This window comes from Diceros bicornis, chromosome 5 (assembly GCF_020826845.1).
Source record: "Diceros bicornis minor isolate mBicDic1 chromosome 5, mDicBic1.mat.cur, whole genome shotgun sequence".
Classification (NCBI taxonomy): Eukaryota; Metazoa; Chordata; class Mammalia; order Perissodactyla; family Rhinocerotidae; genus Diceros; species Diceros bicornis.
Window position 1 is genome coordinate 4658958 of NC_080744.1, and position 14359 is coordinate 4673316.

Consider the following 14359-nt stretch of genomic DNA (forward strand, 5'->3'; position numbering starts at 1 on the left):
ATGCTGTACATTAATCTGAGCCTGGCATCAGAATCCAGATATTGTGTGCCTTTCAAGTTATAGACCTTAGTGTTCAGAAAAATTATGGTTCATTCCGTCTTCAAATAGTGGAAATAGTCTTCAAATAGTTCCTTCTTCAAATAATAATTAATTGTTTAAACTTAGATTTAGTTTTTTTTTTTTTTGTGAGGAAGATCAGCCCTGAGCTAACATCCATGCTAATCCTCCTCTTTTGCTGAGGAAGACCCGCTCTGCGCTAACATCTGTTGCCAATCCTCCTCCTTTTTAACCCCAAAGCCCCAGTAGATAGTTGTATGTCATAGTTGCACATCCTTCTGGTTGCTGTATGTGGGACGCAGCCTCAGCATGGCCGGAGAAGCGGTGTGTCGGTGCGCGCCCGGGATCCGAACCCTGGGCTGCCAGTAGCGGAGCGCGAGCACTTAACCGCTAAGCCACTGGGCTGGCCCAAACTTAGATTTAGTTTTACTTGCTGGTTGGTACTATGACTCACTTTGTTGTTGTTGCTGTTATTACTGCTGTAGTTAGTCGTCCCTATTACTATTTAATATAATACCAAAGGAGTTTTGAATCATGCATAAGCCCACCGCCTGACACAGCTGTTCTTATTTTTCATAACCTTTCAATAGGTTTATATATTTTACATAGCTACAATCGTATTGTTTACATTTTGCACTCTGCTACTTGACACTATATCCTAGACATTTTCCATGTTCCTACATAGTTTTCAAAATTATAGTAACGTACATCATATTGACGAACTATATTTATATCACTTTTTAAAAGTATGTACCCTAATTATTAACTCAGATCCCTATTTGGGAGCATTTAATATTTTATTTATGGATAAATCCGAAATTAAAATATGCGTCAACACATACATCCCTTTATTTATATTAAATTATAAGGATATATTTTATCCTATAAGATTTTAGTGTCACTATGGCTCTTACTGAATTTTACCAAATAAGATTATAACAAAATGCAAGGTCATTTGTGCTGAAAGACAGCACTGCTATAGTGCCTCAACTCTAAGATATCGCCCCACTACACTTTTTAATGATCCATATTTGGAATACATTATATGCTAGTCATTAAAACCAACTTGCCAGCATTCAGGCACTAGATTAAGTTATTTAGCAAATGTTATTGTCCATCTATATACAAACTTTGCTCTGTCTAGATTTCTGTCAATCTAATTGTAACTACATTTGTGTTATTTGCATTCTTTGAATTCTGATTTACATGTGCATTCTTAAATGCTTTCTAAAAAACCTTCAATATTTCTAAAAACCTGCAATGTGATATACATTGAGAGACAAAAGATATTATGTACTTGACAATGACCCATCACGTTTGTGACAATGGAAATTCAAGAATAAGCAGTAGATGTTGCCCACATACTTCAGGAGACAGCACAAAATTTCCAGAGTTAGTAGATGTTGATGCAATCTGTTGAAGAGCTAGTCATAAATCAATCCACCAAAAGCTTCAGGCTAGCTTTCAAGAAAAGCTATTTAACTTTTACTTAGACATAATTCAATTAAGAAAAGTAATACAACTTTCCAAAAGGAATGGCAGACAAAAACTGTTAAACATCTGTATATCTAAAAAATATTCTGTCACTTCTGAAGGCATTAATATCATAAGCAAAGTATGAAAAACAAAATATTTCCATGGTGTTGAAAAAGTGACTCTAATTCAAAAGAATTCATACTGAGTGTGAAGATGATAAGACTCAAGTTTGTAGTAATGAAGGAAGAAAGGGTACTGTGATATTGTGATTTATAACAAGAAATACGTATTTGGTCTTGGTCCTCATTCTGGCACAAAGCTCCTAAAACCCTTGGAATTTCATTAGTGAGGAGAGTGATGAAGATCTCCTTTTTTATGTTAATGAGATGACTTTTGGAGCCCACCTGAGGATGGAGGCTGGTTACCAGGAGACCCAAACATGTGATTAGAGGGTTGGAACTTTTCGTCTACCCCTGACCTCTGGGCAGAGAGGGCCTGGAGGTTGAATCAGTCTCCAATGGCCAATGATTTAGTCAATCATGACTGTGTGATCAAGCCTCCATGGCAACCCAAAAGGACAGAGCTTGGAGAGCTTCTGGATTGGTGAGCATGTGGAGATCTGGGGAGAGTGACACGCCTGGAGGAGATATGGAAGCTCTGCACCCTTTCCCACATACCTCTCCCTGTGTGTCTCTTCTACCTGGCTGCTCCCAAATCGGTTATCTAGTAAATAAAATGTTTCCTGAGTTCTGTGAGCCACTCTGTCAAATTAATCGAACTCGAGGAGGAGGTCTTGGGAACCTCTGACTTATAGGCAGTCGGTCAGAAGTACAAGTAACAACCTGGACTTGCGACTGGCATCTGAAGTGTGTGTGTGGGGGCGGGGGGGCAGTCTTGTAGGATTGAGCCCCTTACCTGTGGAATCTGATACTATCTCTGGGTAGATAGTGTCAGAATGGAGTTGACTTGCAGGACACCCAGCTGGTGTCCCGAGAATTGCTCATTGATGTGGGGAACCCCCCACACACATTGGAATTGGGTCCAGGAACCTAACTTAGGTATGTAATTAAGTGGATAAATGTATGCTCTTAGTTAGTAGAAAATAGAAATGAGGTACATTTATTGTCATGTTATTTATTTTCCCTTTATCCCCTCAGATGTTATTGGCAGTTGGATTTTAACCCCTCAAAATGTTATCTTAGCTAGTTTGTACTCTGTGGTATAATCATAAAAGTATCTGGTTTAGAGTCTGTGATAACTGGGTTTTTAACGTCCGTGGATATTTTTACTAGCAGTGTGGCTGGTAAACCCCAAATGGAGGTCTCCCATCAAGTGGGTATATCGGTCTCTCTCTTACAGGGTCACATCACAATGAACGGAGGAAACCTGTGTACGTGTCTTGTATTCCACTGGGGTATGTCCTCTGCTCGTTTAGGTTCTCCCTTATCCAGTATCTTTTAGTGGAATTCCTTATAGAGCTCAAAAAGTTTTGCAGTCCAAAAGGAAATGACAGCTTTTTTTTGTTTTCTTTCACATTTCAAAGTCTATTGCAGCCTTCTGCTTAAAGGAGCTACTTTGTTCCTTTTAAAAGTGAAAAAAAAAGTTAATATGGTTTTTCTTCTTGAGGCCTTTTCGACAATGGCCTTCTAATTTTCCTCCGTGGTAAAAATAGCCAACTGCAGCTTTTAATGAAATGCCTCACTGTAGGGGATTTTTAGGTTTTGAGGCTACCCCTAAATTATATGAAAGGAACATATCTCTTAGGAAAAGAAAAAGTTAAATGAAAAATTTTTTAAAAATTGAAGTGATAAAATGTATTTGACATATTGTTTTATATCAGCATGTTTATGGGTGTGCTCTGGGACTGTCAGCTGTAGTCATGGTTTAGGTCCCACGTTCTCTGCGAGTTTTGCGGTATTACCTCCAAACAGTGGACTAATATTGCATTTTCTTTTGTGTATGTGCAAAAATTGCATTTAGTTTTCCATTTTTACATTTTGCACAGCTCAATGAGAAACAATATGAAGTATTTAATTGCTTATTCCTCAACTGCTGAAGTATATACTTTCATTAAAGCTTTAAATTAAAGACTTGGAATGAAAGTTATTGCTTTTTTTTTTTTTTAAATTCTACAGATATTTATGAGCGCTACTTAAACATTTGACTCTGGACTCAAGTACAATAATTTACATTTAGCCCTACTACATTTTATCTTATTCATCATTCCAATTATTTAGGCTCTTTTTGGACACTAACCCTCTCAATTATGTATTTCCTAACCCTGCATAATCCATGAATGAGAAAACTGACACCTCTATTCTTATGCAAATTGAACAACAAGTTAAGTGTTGAACAAGACAAGACATATCTCCAGTTAAATTACAATCCACTAAACATCATCCTTTGGCTATAGTCAGTCTTTCTTCTATAAGGAATCCTCTTTTCTATATTAACTAAAGAAATGTCTGCTGAAGTTAAAGTTTCCTTGAAAATAGTAAACGCCTCAGGCTGTGTAATCTGTATCACAGGCTTAAAGGTATTTATCTTTCAAAGCTTTGAATAATATTCATGGCAAAGGTCCAAAAAAACTACTCAACAAACATAATACAGTAGTTATCAATATGCCAGACCCAAGGGATATTAGCAACAGGTGAGTACATGTTTTTCATACCATTTTAGGAGATTACATGCATCTATGTATTTTTGAGTGGGGAAGCTTCAATTTGAGGCTGGATTATCTAAATTTTATCCCATTTAGTTTAAACCAGTGACTTCAGAGATTACACATGATAAAAATAATAGTTAAGATAGTAGACTGTGGCTCATCTTCTGTCGTTGAAAATTTCTCAGATTTTTACCTAACTGGCTAAGTCATAAGCAAAGAACTCATTTCAGAGCAGAATACAGAGAAACAAGAATGGCTATGCTACTGTTAATGAACAAGAATTAGATTATTCTGGGCTTTTGAGCTACCCTGTCTATGATCAGTTTTTTTTTTTATTTTTAATTTTTTGTTGATTGCAGTAACATTGGGTTATAAAATGGTATAAATTTCAGGTGTACATCATTATACTTCTATTTCTGCATAGATTACATCATATTCACCACCCAAATACTAATTACAACCCATCACCACACACATGTGCAGAATTATCCCTTTCGCCCTCCTCCCTCCCCCTTTCCCCTCTGGTAACCACCAATCCAATCTCTGTCACTATGTGTTTGTTTGTTGTTGTTGTTATCTACTACTTAATGAGGGAAATCATACGGTATTTGACCTTCTCCCTCTGACTTATTTCACTTTGCATGATACCCTCAGTGTCCATCCATGTTGTCACAAATGGCTGGATTTCGTCGTTTCTTATGGCTGAGTAGTATTCCATTGTGTATATATACCACATCTTCTTTATCCATTCGTCCCTTGATGGGCACTTAAGTTGCTTCCAAGTCTTGGCTATTGTGAATAACGCTGCAGTGAACACAGGGGTGCATGTATCTTGACGCATTGGTGTTTTCAAGTTCTTTGGATAAATACCCAACAGTGGAATAGCTGGATCATATGGTGGTAGTTCTATCCTTAATTTTTTGAGGAATCTCCATACTTTTTTCCACAGTGGCTGCACCAGTTTACACTCCCACCAGCAGTGTATGAGAGTTCCCTTCTCTCCACATCCTCTCCACCACGTGTTGTTTCCTGTCTTGTTAATTATAGCCATTCTGACGGGCGTGAGGTGATATCTCATTGTAGTTTTGATTTGCATTTCCCTGATAGTTAATGATTTTGAACATCTTTTCATGTATCTGTTGGCCATCTGTATATCTTCTTTGGAGAAATGTCTGTTCAGGTCTTTTGCCCATTTTTTAATTGGGTTGGTAGTTTTTTTGTTGTTGAGATGCATGAGTTCTTTATATATTTTGGAGATTAACCCCTTATCTGATGTTTGGTTTGCAAATATCTTATCCCAATTGTTAGGTTGTCTTTTCATTTTGTTGATGGTTTCCTTTGCTGTGCAGAAGCTTTTTAGTTTGATGTAGTCCCATTTGTTTATTTTTTCTATTGTTTCTCTTGCCCGGTCAGACATGGTGCTTGAAAATATGTTGCTAAGACCAATATTGAAGAGCGTACTGCCTATGTTTTCTTCTAGAAGTTTCATAGTTTCAGGTCTTACATTCAAGTCTTTAATCCATTTGGAGTTAATTTTTGTGTATGGTGTAAGTCAAGGGTCTACTTTCATTTTTTTGCATGTGGCTGTCTGATTTTCCCAACACCATTTGTTGAAGAGACTTTCGTTTCTCCATTGTATGTTCTTGGCTCCTTTGTTGAAGATTAGCTGTCCATAGATGTGTCTGTTTATTTCTGGGCTTTGGATTCTATTCCATTGATCTGTGTGTCTGTTTTTGTGCCAGTACCATGCTGCTTTGGTTACTATAGCTTTGTAGTATATTTTGAAATCAGGGAGTGTGATATCACCAGCTTTGTTCTTTTTTCTCAGGGTTCCTTTAGCTATTCGGGGTCTTTTGTTGTTCCATACAAATTTTAGGATTCTTTGTTCTATTTCTGTGAAAAATGTTGGTGGAACTTTGATAGGGATTGCATTGAATCTATAGATTGCTTTAGGAAGTATGGACATCTTAACTATGTTAATTCTTCCAATCCAAGAGCATGGAATATCTTTCCATTTCTTTGTGTCTTCAATTTCTTTCAGCAATGTTTTATAGTTTTCGGTGCACAGATCTTTCACCTCTTTGGTTAAGTTTATTCCTAGGTATTTTATTCTTTTTGTTCCAATTGTAAATTGGATTGTATTCTTAATTTCTCTTTCTGCTACATCATTGTTAGTGTATAGAAATGCAACTGATTTTTGTATGTTTATTTTGTATCCTGCAACTTTACCGTATTCGTTTATTGCTTCTAAAAGTTTTCTGGTGGATTCTTTAGGGTTTTCTATATATAAAATCATATCATCTGCAAATAGTGAGAGTTTCACTTCTTCCTTTCCAATTTGGATCCTTTTTATTTCTTTTTCTTGCCTGATTGCTCTGGCTAGGACTTCCAATACTATGTTAAATAGGAGTGGTGACAGTGGGCATCCTTGTCTGGTTCCTGTTCTTAGAGGAATAGCTTTCAATCTTTCACCATTGAGGATGATATTAGCCGTGGGTTTGTCATATATGGACTTTGTTATGTTGAGGTACTTTCCTTCTATCCCCATTTTATTCAGAGTTTTTATCATAAATGGATGCTGTATCTTGTCAAATGCTTTCTCTGCATCTATTGAGATGATCATGTGATTTTTATTCTTCATTTTATTAATGTGGTGTATTACGTTGATTGATTTGCGAATGTTGAACCATCCCTGCATACCTGGAATAAGTCCCACTTGATCATGGTGTATAATCTTTTTAACGTATTGTTGTATGCAATTTGCTAGTATTTTGTTGAGGATTTTTGCATCGATGTTCATCAGTGATATTGGCCTGTAATTTTCTTTTTTTGTGTTGTCCTTGTCTGGTTTTGGTATCAGGGTAATGTTGGCTTCGTAGAATGAGTAAGGGAGCTTCTCCCCCTCCTCAATTTTTTGGAAGAGTTTGAGAAGGATAGGTATTAAGTCTTCTTTGAATGTTTGGTAGAATTCACCAGGGAAGCTGTCTGGTCCTGGACTTTTATTTTTGGGGAGGTTTTTGATTACTGTTTCGATCTCCTTACTGGTGATTGGTCTATTAAAATTCTCTATTTCTTCTTTTTTGTATTTCTGAGGTGTCTGTTGTAATTTCTCCTCTTTCATTTCTGATTTTACTTATTTGTGCCTTCTCTCTTTTTTTCTTGGTGAGTCTAGCTAAAGGTTTGTGAATTTTGTTGATCTTTTCGAAGAACGAGCTCTTGGTTTTATTAATTTTTTCTATTGTTTTTTTAGTCTCTATTTCCTTTATTTCTGCTCTGATTTTTATTATTTCCCTTCTTCTACTGATTTTTGGCTTGTTTGTTCTTCTTTTTCCAGTTCCTTTAGGTGCATTGCTAGATTGTTTATTTGAGATTTTTCTTGTTTGTTGAGATAGGCCTGTATTGCTCTAAACTTCCCTCTTAGAACTGCTTTTGCTGTATCCCATAAATTCTGGCATGTCGTATTTTCATTTTCATTTGTCTCCAGGTATTTTTTGATTTCTCTTTTAATTTCTTCGTAGACCCAATCGTTGTTCAGTAGCATTTTGTTTAATCTCCACATAGTTCGGCTTTTCTGATTTTCTTCCTATAGTTGATTTCTAGTTTCATAACGTTGCGGTCAGAAAAGATGCTTGGTGTTATTTCAGTCTTCTTAAATTTATGGAGACTTGTTTTGTGGCCTAATATGTGATCAATCCTGGAGAATGTTCCACGTGCATTTGAAAAGAACGTGTATTCTTCGGTTTTTGGATGGAATGCTCTGTATATATCTACTAGGTCCATCTGTTCTAGTGTGTCATTTAAGGCCAGTGTTTCCTTATTGATCTTCTGTTTGGATGATCTATCCATTAGTGTAAGTGGAGTGTTAAAGTCCCCTACTATTATTGTGTTACTGTCTATTTCTCTTCTTATGTCTGTTAATAATTGCTTTGTTGGGCTGGCTCCGTGGCTTAGGGGTTAAGTGTACGCACTCCGCTGCTGGCAGCCCAGGTTCGGATCCTGGTCGTGCACCGACGCACCGCTTCTCCGGCCATGCTGAGGCCGTGTCCCACATACAGTAACTAGGAGGATGTGCAGCTATGACATACAACTATCCACTGGGGCTTTGGGGAAAATAAATAAATAAATAAATAAATAAATAAATAAATAAATAAAATTAAAAAAAATAATAATAATTGCCTTATATATTTAGGTGCACCTACATTGGGTGCGTAGATATTTACAAGTGTTATATCCTCTTGTTGGATTGTTCCCTTGATCATTATGTAATGCCCTTCTTTGTCTCTCTTTACAGTTTTTGTTTTAAAGTCTTTTTTGTCTGATATATGTATTGCTACCACAGGTTTCTTTTCATTGCCACTCTCTGGGAAACAATATGAAGTATTTAATTGCTTATTCCTCAACTGCTGAAGTGTATACTTTCATCAAAGCTTTAAATTAAAGATTTGGATTCAAAGTTATTGCTTTTTTAATACACATATGAAGTTATCTACTTTGGAGTTTGTGACAAGTAACAATATCAATGTATCTGCCAACTAAAATTACTTGATTAGAGCATCTCATTATAACAACAGAAAGCCTGCAGTCTACCCTTGGGGTGTTCAACAACTATTGAGTGGTATTAAACCTATATTTACGCCCAGAAAAGCGCACCTTGATTAAACTTGCATGTCTTTAGATAACGGAAATATGTCAAATTATTCTGTGTGCATTTTTGTGGATTTTAAACTGCTTTTATCTGTCTTCTGAAATAACATTTTGCCTTTAGTTTATACATATAATTTAAAAATCTAAAATCTAAAGACAGTGAAAGAAATTGTTATTTATATTATGTTATATTATGGAATTTTTAGCCTCAGGAGCTGAGAGAAACTTTGTAGTATCTCTGTCAACTACACATGAGTAAAGTGCTTGCTGTGGAATTAGGTTTTATGTTCGTTTTAACCAGTGTATGTAAATTCAATGATTGTATCACTAACCAAGTTGCATTTCCGGCTGCACTCTTTGGAGACCAGATTATTATATACTGTATGTTGGAATTTAATCTCATCACGTTAATGACCAGACACTGTAGGTATAAAAATTAATGAGAGTTTTTTTCTGGCTTATAATGTATATGTTAAAAAACCCAATACTGTAAGTGTACAATAACTAAATATATAAAGACTCTGTTTAAAGCAAATAAAGGAGCAATAAATTCTGGGAAAGTGAAGGAGAAAGTGATGCCAGAGTCATTTTGGGTGTAACCAAATTTTCAGTGGCCACTTTCAAGCAACCTTAGGAGATTTACATTTACTTAACTTCCCTCTGCCTCAGTTTCCTCACTTGTAAAATGGGGCTAATATTAATTCCTACCTACTAGAGGTTTGGTAGATAAAATAAAACAATAAGTATAATACAGTTAACATAGTGCCTGGCACATAGGCAGGACTAGTACATGTAGTGGGGATTCTTTGTTTTTGTCTTTAATTAGCCTACCTGAAGATAGAAGCTAGGGAGTCATCAATGCAGAGGTGCCAGAAGAAGCACCCAGCGTCAGTGAGGTGGTCTACAAGACTAGGCTGTGCCTCACCAAGTGTAGCCACTGCATCCTCTGCATCCAAATTGCCTTTAGAGGAGGAGGGACTTTTTAAAAATTATATTTCTAACCTAGTTGAAAAATTGTATTTCTAGACTTCATTGAAGCAGAATTCCTGGTGGTTAAGACTTGGAATTTTGTTGTTTACCAAAGGTGTCCAGTGACTCTTGTGCATGCCTAAATGTGGGAACCACTAAGACAGGGTATCAGAAGCACCAGACAACAGACCCTGGGGACCATCAACATTTCGAACTCAGGAAAAGGCAGAGCTCAGCAAGAGAAGAAGGAAAAGGAGAAGGAGCAGCCACAGACGTGCATGCGGGAAGCAACACGAGGGAGCACTGCCTTAGAATTTGAGGGAGAAAGAGTTTAAGAACATTCACTGTGGCCTGTCTCTAACTCTTACTCTACAGTTCTCCCTTTGAAAAACAAAGAGAAATATTTCAGGCTAACACAAAAGTAATGCAATCCTAATTTGTGTCTCTACTGCCAATCTAAAGAAACAAAACTCATCAGGAGTCAAGTCTTTTGTTCCCCTCACAGTCTCATCCTCTCCTCTTGATGTTCTCCTCATGCATGTGACCAGTATCTTGAACTTAGTATTTACTATTTTTGGCATTTCTTTGTGCTCTAATACATATCTATGGATACCCTCTTCAAAATGCCTGCTTTGAACTTAAATTTTATATGTCTGCTTGAAAATTAAGTTTAGCTCAATATTACTTTTGTGAAACTCATCCATGATAATGTGGGTAGCTTTGGTTCATTTTTCATGCTCTATTTTATCTTAAATTTTATGAAGAGTCTATCATTTGATTATTCTGTCTCTTATTGATGTTTAGATCATTTTCTGTGTTTTATATGCCATGAATATTTCTGTTTCCTTATGTACAAGAGTTTATCTATTCTCATTGTAATATTATTGTTATTGCCAAATTGCTCTTCGTCCTTATATACAGTTTACATACTTATCAAGACTATATTTTTAGAAGAAAGTTTCTGTTGATCTCTTGCTTTTTTTTTATTGTTTATTGTTTTAATTTTTTGTGTGTGTGAGGAAGATTAGCCCTGAGCTAACATCTGTTGCCAATCCTCCTCTTTTTGCTGAGGAAGATTGGCCCTGGGCTAACATCCGTGCCCATCTTCCTCTCCTTTATATGTGGGACGTCTGCCACAGCATGGCTTGATAAGCAGTGCCTTGGTCTGTGCTGTGATCCAAACCGGCAAACACTGGGCCACCGAAGCAGAGCACGCTAACCCAACCACTATGCCACCAGGCCACCCCGATCTCTTGCCTTTTTGCATATCGTGTGCAGAGGCACTGTGTTTTTGTTCCAATCTATCTTTTCAAGGTTATTTGCATAGCAAACATCCTTAGAATATAGAGATAGTGTCTTCCTCTGGGGCAGAGAGAAGGTCTGTTCAATGTCCAGGATAATAAATATAATGTCTCCCTCTTGGTTAATGGTTGAGCAGGTTTGGTTACTGTCAATTATAAAATACTCAGGTTATTTATGCTCAGTGTCCCTCAGATGTGGTACAAACCCAAGGCAGTGCAAACTGCACCTGGGCACTTCTGCATCACCCCCGTGGGACTTGGGAGACAAGGGGAACCAATGTGAATGTGAGGATCCTGCTGTCTGCTGTGTTGTGGCCCAGTGTCTAAGTCTTCTGCTAGTGTCCGTGGTACTGTTGCAGGCTAACTTGTTCGCTTACCCATTCACCCTCTGCTCTCACCCTCCCGGTTCACAATATGTATAAAAATTCTCATTGTTTTATATCTACACCAAACCTTAATATTGTTATTTCTATAATTTTTTGTTTGTCTGGTGGTGGGAAATAGTATTGTGGTTTTAGTTTCTATTTCCTTGCTGCATGGTGAGGCCGAGCCTTTTCTCTAATCAGTGATTTGGTTTCCTCATCTATGAAGTCCCTGTTCCTGTTAGGCTCATTTTGCTGTTGAATTCTTTTTCTTTTTTACTTATAGGAGTTTTAATGTAGTGTAGTTAACTACATGTTCTAAAGATCTTCTTCAAACTCCTGCCTTTATTTTCCCTGTTTAATGGGGAGCACTGATAAGAAGAAATTTTTCTACCAAAATTTTAAATTTAGTATTAATTTCAAATTTAAAGATTGGCCAATTTATCAATCTTTTTCTTTACTAATTGTGCTTTTCTATTCTATTTAAGAAAGTAATATCTTACCTGTTTAAGAAAGTAATATCTTACCTGCGGTCATGACATCCTTCTGTATTTTTTCTAAATGGTTTTTAAATTTTTCCTTTTAAATTTAAGTATTTGATCCTCCTGAGACTGTCTTTCCTGTAGAGGATGTGAGGTAGGGATTAAATTCATGTTTTTTCCATATATAACCAATTAAATGGTATATCTTTTCCTATCTTCTATATGAACAGCCCCACAAATATATATATGGGCTTTCTGTTCCACTCCATTATTTTATTTGTCATTTTTCTAATCCTGTGCTAATGGCACATATTTGAGATTTTTATTTCCAGAAATCTAGCAGGTTAGGCTATATAAGTAGGACTAATACACCTTCAGAAAAAAATCAAATACATAAATATATGAAAATATATATATACATATTTACATATATTGTGTGTATATATATATGGAGGTGTGTGTGTATACATGTGTGTGTGTGTGTATATATATATTTGTGAAACTATACATAATATGTATATATATATATAGGTAAAAATATAAGGGAAAATGGAAGCTCAAAGTAATAAATGGAATATTCCACCCAAATTGCCTTTGCCTTCAGCTATTCACTGGCCCAGACAAAGCTGAACTTTGATTCTTGTAGCTTGGCAGTGGTGAGGCAAACAGGAGTGAAAACCCAAGGCCTGGGCAAAGCAACGGATCATCTCCACTTTAATCTGTGACACCAAAGGGTTTCATAATCAAAATAAAGTGAACCATATTGTTGATGCTCTTAGGAGCATGTCAGAAACAAAGGTATGTCTCTAAAGGAATATATCTTTGTCCTAGGCCCCAAAGAACCCCCAGTAAATACAAGGAGAAAAGTACCACAAACGAGGACGCTATAGACTTCAGATATAAAAAGCATCAGATACATATTATAAGGCAACTATGATTACAGTACCTATATGAATAACAGAAAACTGAAAATGTATGCAAAGAACAGGAAATTATAAAAGTGGCACAGCAGATTTTTTTTAAAGACTTTCTTCTTTTAGAGTGGTTTTATGTTCATAACAATATTGAGCAGAAGGCACAATAATTTCCCATATACCCCCTGTCCCCACACATGTGTAGCCTCCCTTAATATCAAAGTCCCCCACCAGAGTGGTACATTTGTTACAATTGATGAACCTGCATTGACCCATCATTATCAGCCAAAGTCCATAGTTTACATTAAGGTTCACTCTTGGTGTTGTACATTCTATGGGTTTGGACAATTTTTAATTATGTGTATCCACCATTATATCATCATACAGAGTAGTTTCACTGCCCTAAAAATCCCCTGTGCTCCACCTATTCATCCCTCCCTTCCGCCTAACTCCTGGCAACCACTGATCTTTTTACTGTCTCCAAAGTTTTACCTTTTCCAGAATGTCATATAGTTAGAATTCTACAGTATGGAGCCCTTTCAGATTGGCTTCTTTCACTTAGTAATATATATTTAAGTTTCCTCCGTGTCTTTTCATGGCTTGATAGCTCTTCTTTTTAGCATTGAGTAATACTCACTTGTCTGGTTGTAGCACAGTTTATTTATCCATACACCTACTGACGGACAGATTGGTTGCTTCCAAGTTTTGGCAATTATGAATAAAACTGCTATAAACATTCATGTGCAGATATTTGAGCAGACATAAGTTTTCAGTTCCAATGGGTAAATACCAGGAGCAAAATTGCTGGAATCTATGGTAAGAGTATGTTTAGTTTTGTAAAAAACCACCAAACTGTCTTCCAGAGTGGCTGTACCATTTGGCATTCCCACCAGCAATGAATGAGATTTCCTGTTACTCCACATCCTTGTCAGCATTTGGTGGTGTTAGTGTTCTGGATTTTGACGGTCTTAATAGGCATGTAGTGATATCTCATTGTTGTTTTAAATTGCATTTCTCTGATGACATGTAGTGTGGAGTATCCTTTTTGTTAAGATCTGTGGCCGGTTTTTAAATTGGGTTGCTTGTTTTCTTTCTTTTTTGTTATTTTTTTTGTGAGGAAGATCAGCCCTGAGCTAACATCCATGCTAATCTTCCTCTTTTTGCTGAGGAAGACTGACTCTGAGCTAACATCTATTGCCAATCCTCCTCCTTTTTTTTCCCCAAAGCCCCAGTGGATAGTTGTATGTCATAGTTGCACATCCTTCTAATTGCTGCATGCGGGACACGGCCTCAGCATGGCCGGAGAAGCAGTGCATCTGTGCACGCCCGGGATCCGAACCCGGGCCACCAGTAGCGAAGCGCGTGCACTTAACTGCTAAGCCACGGGGCCAGCCCATGGGTTGCTTGTTTTCTTATTGTTCAATTTTTAAGAGATCTTTATATATTTTGGACAAGTCCTTTATCAGATGTGTTTTTTGCAAATATTTTC

The 14359-nt window shown here is 36.8% G+C and overlaps 1 protein-coding gene across 1 annotated transcript in view; it reads left to right on the top strand.

Annotated features, from left to right (window-relative positions):
• Positions 1–14359, top strand: part of MDGA2 (MAM domain containing glycosylphosphatidylinositol anchor 2) — a 786958-nt gene that overhangs the window by 721508 nt on the left and 51091 nt on the right. The gene's annotated exons all lie outside the window — the stretch shown is intronic.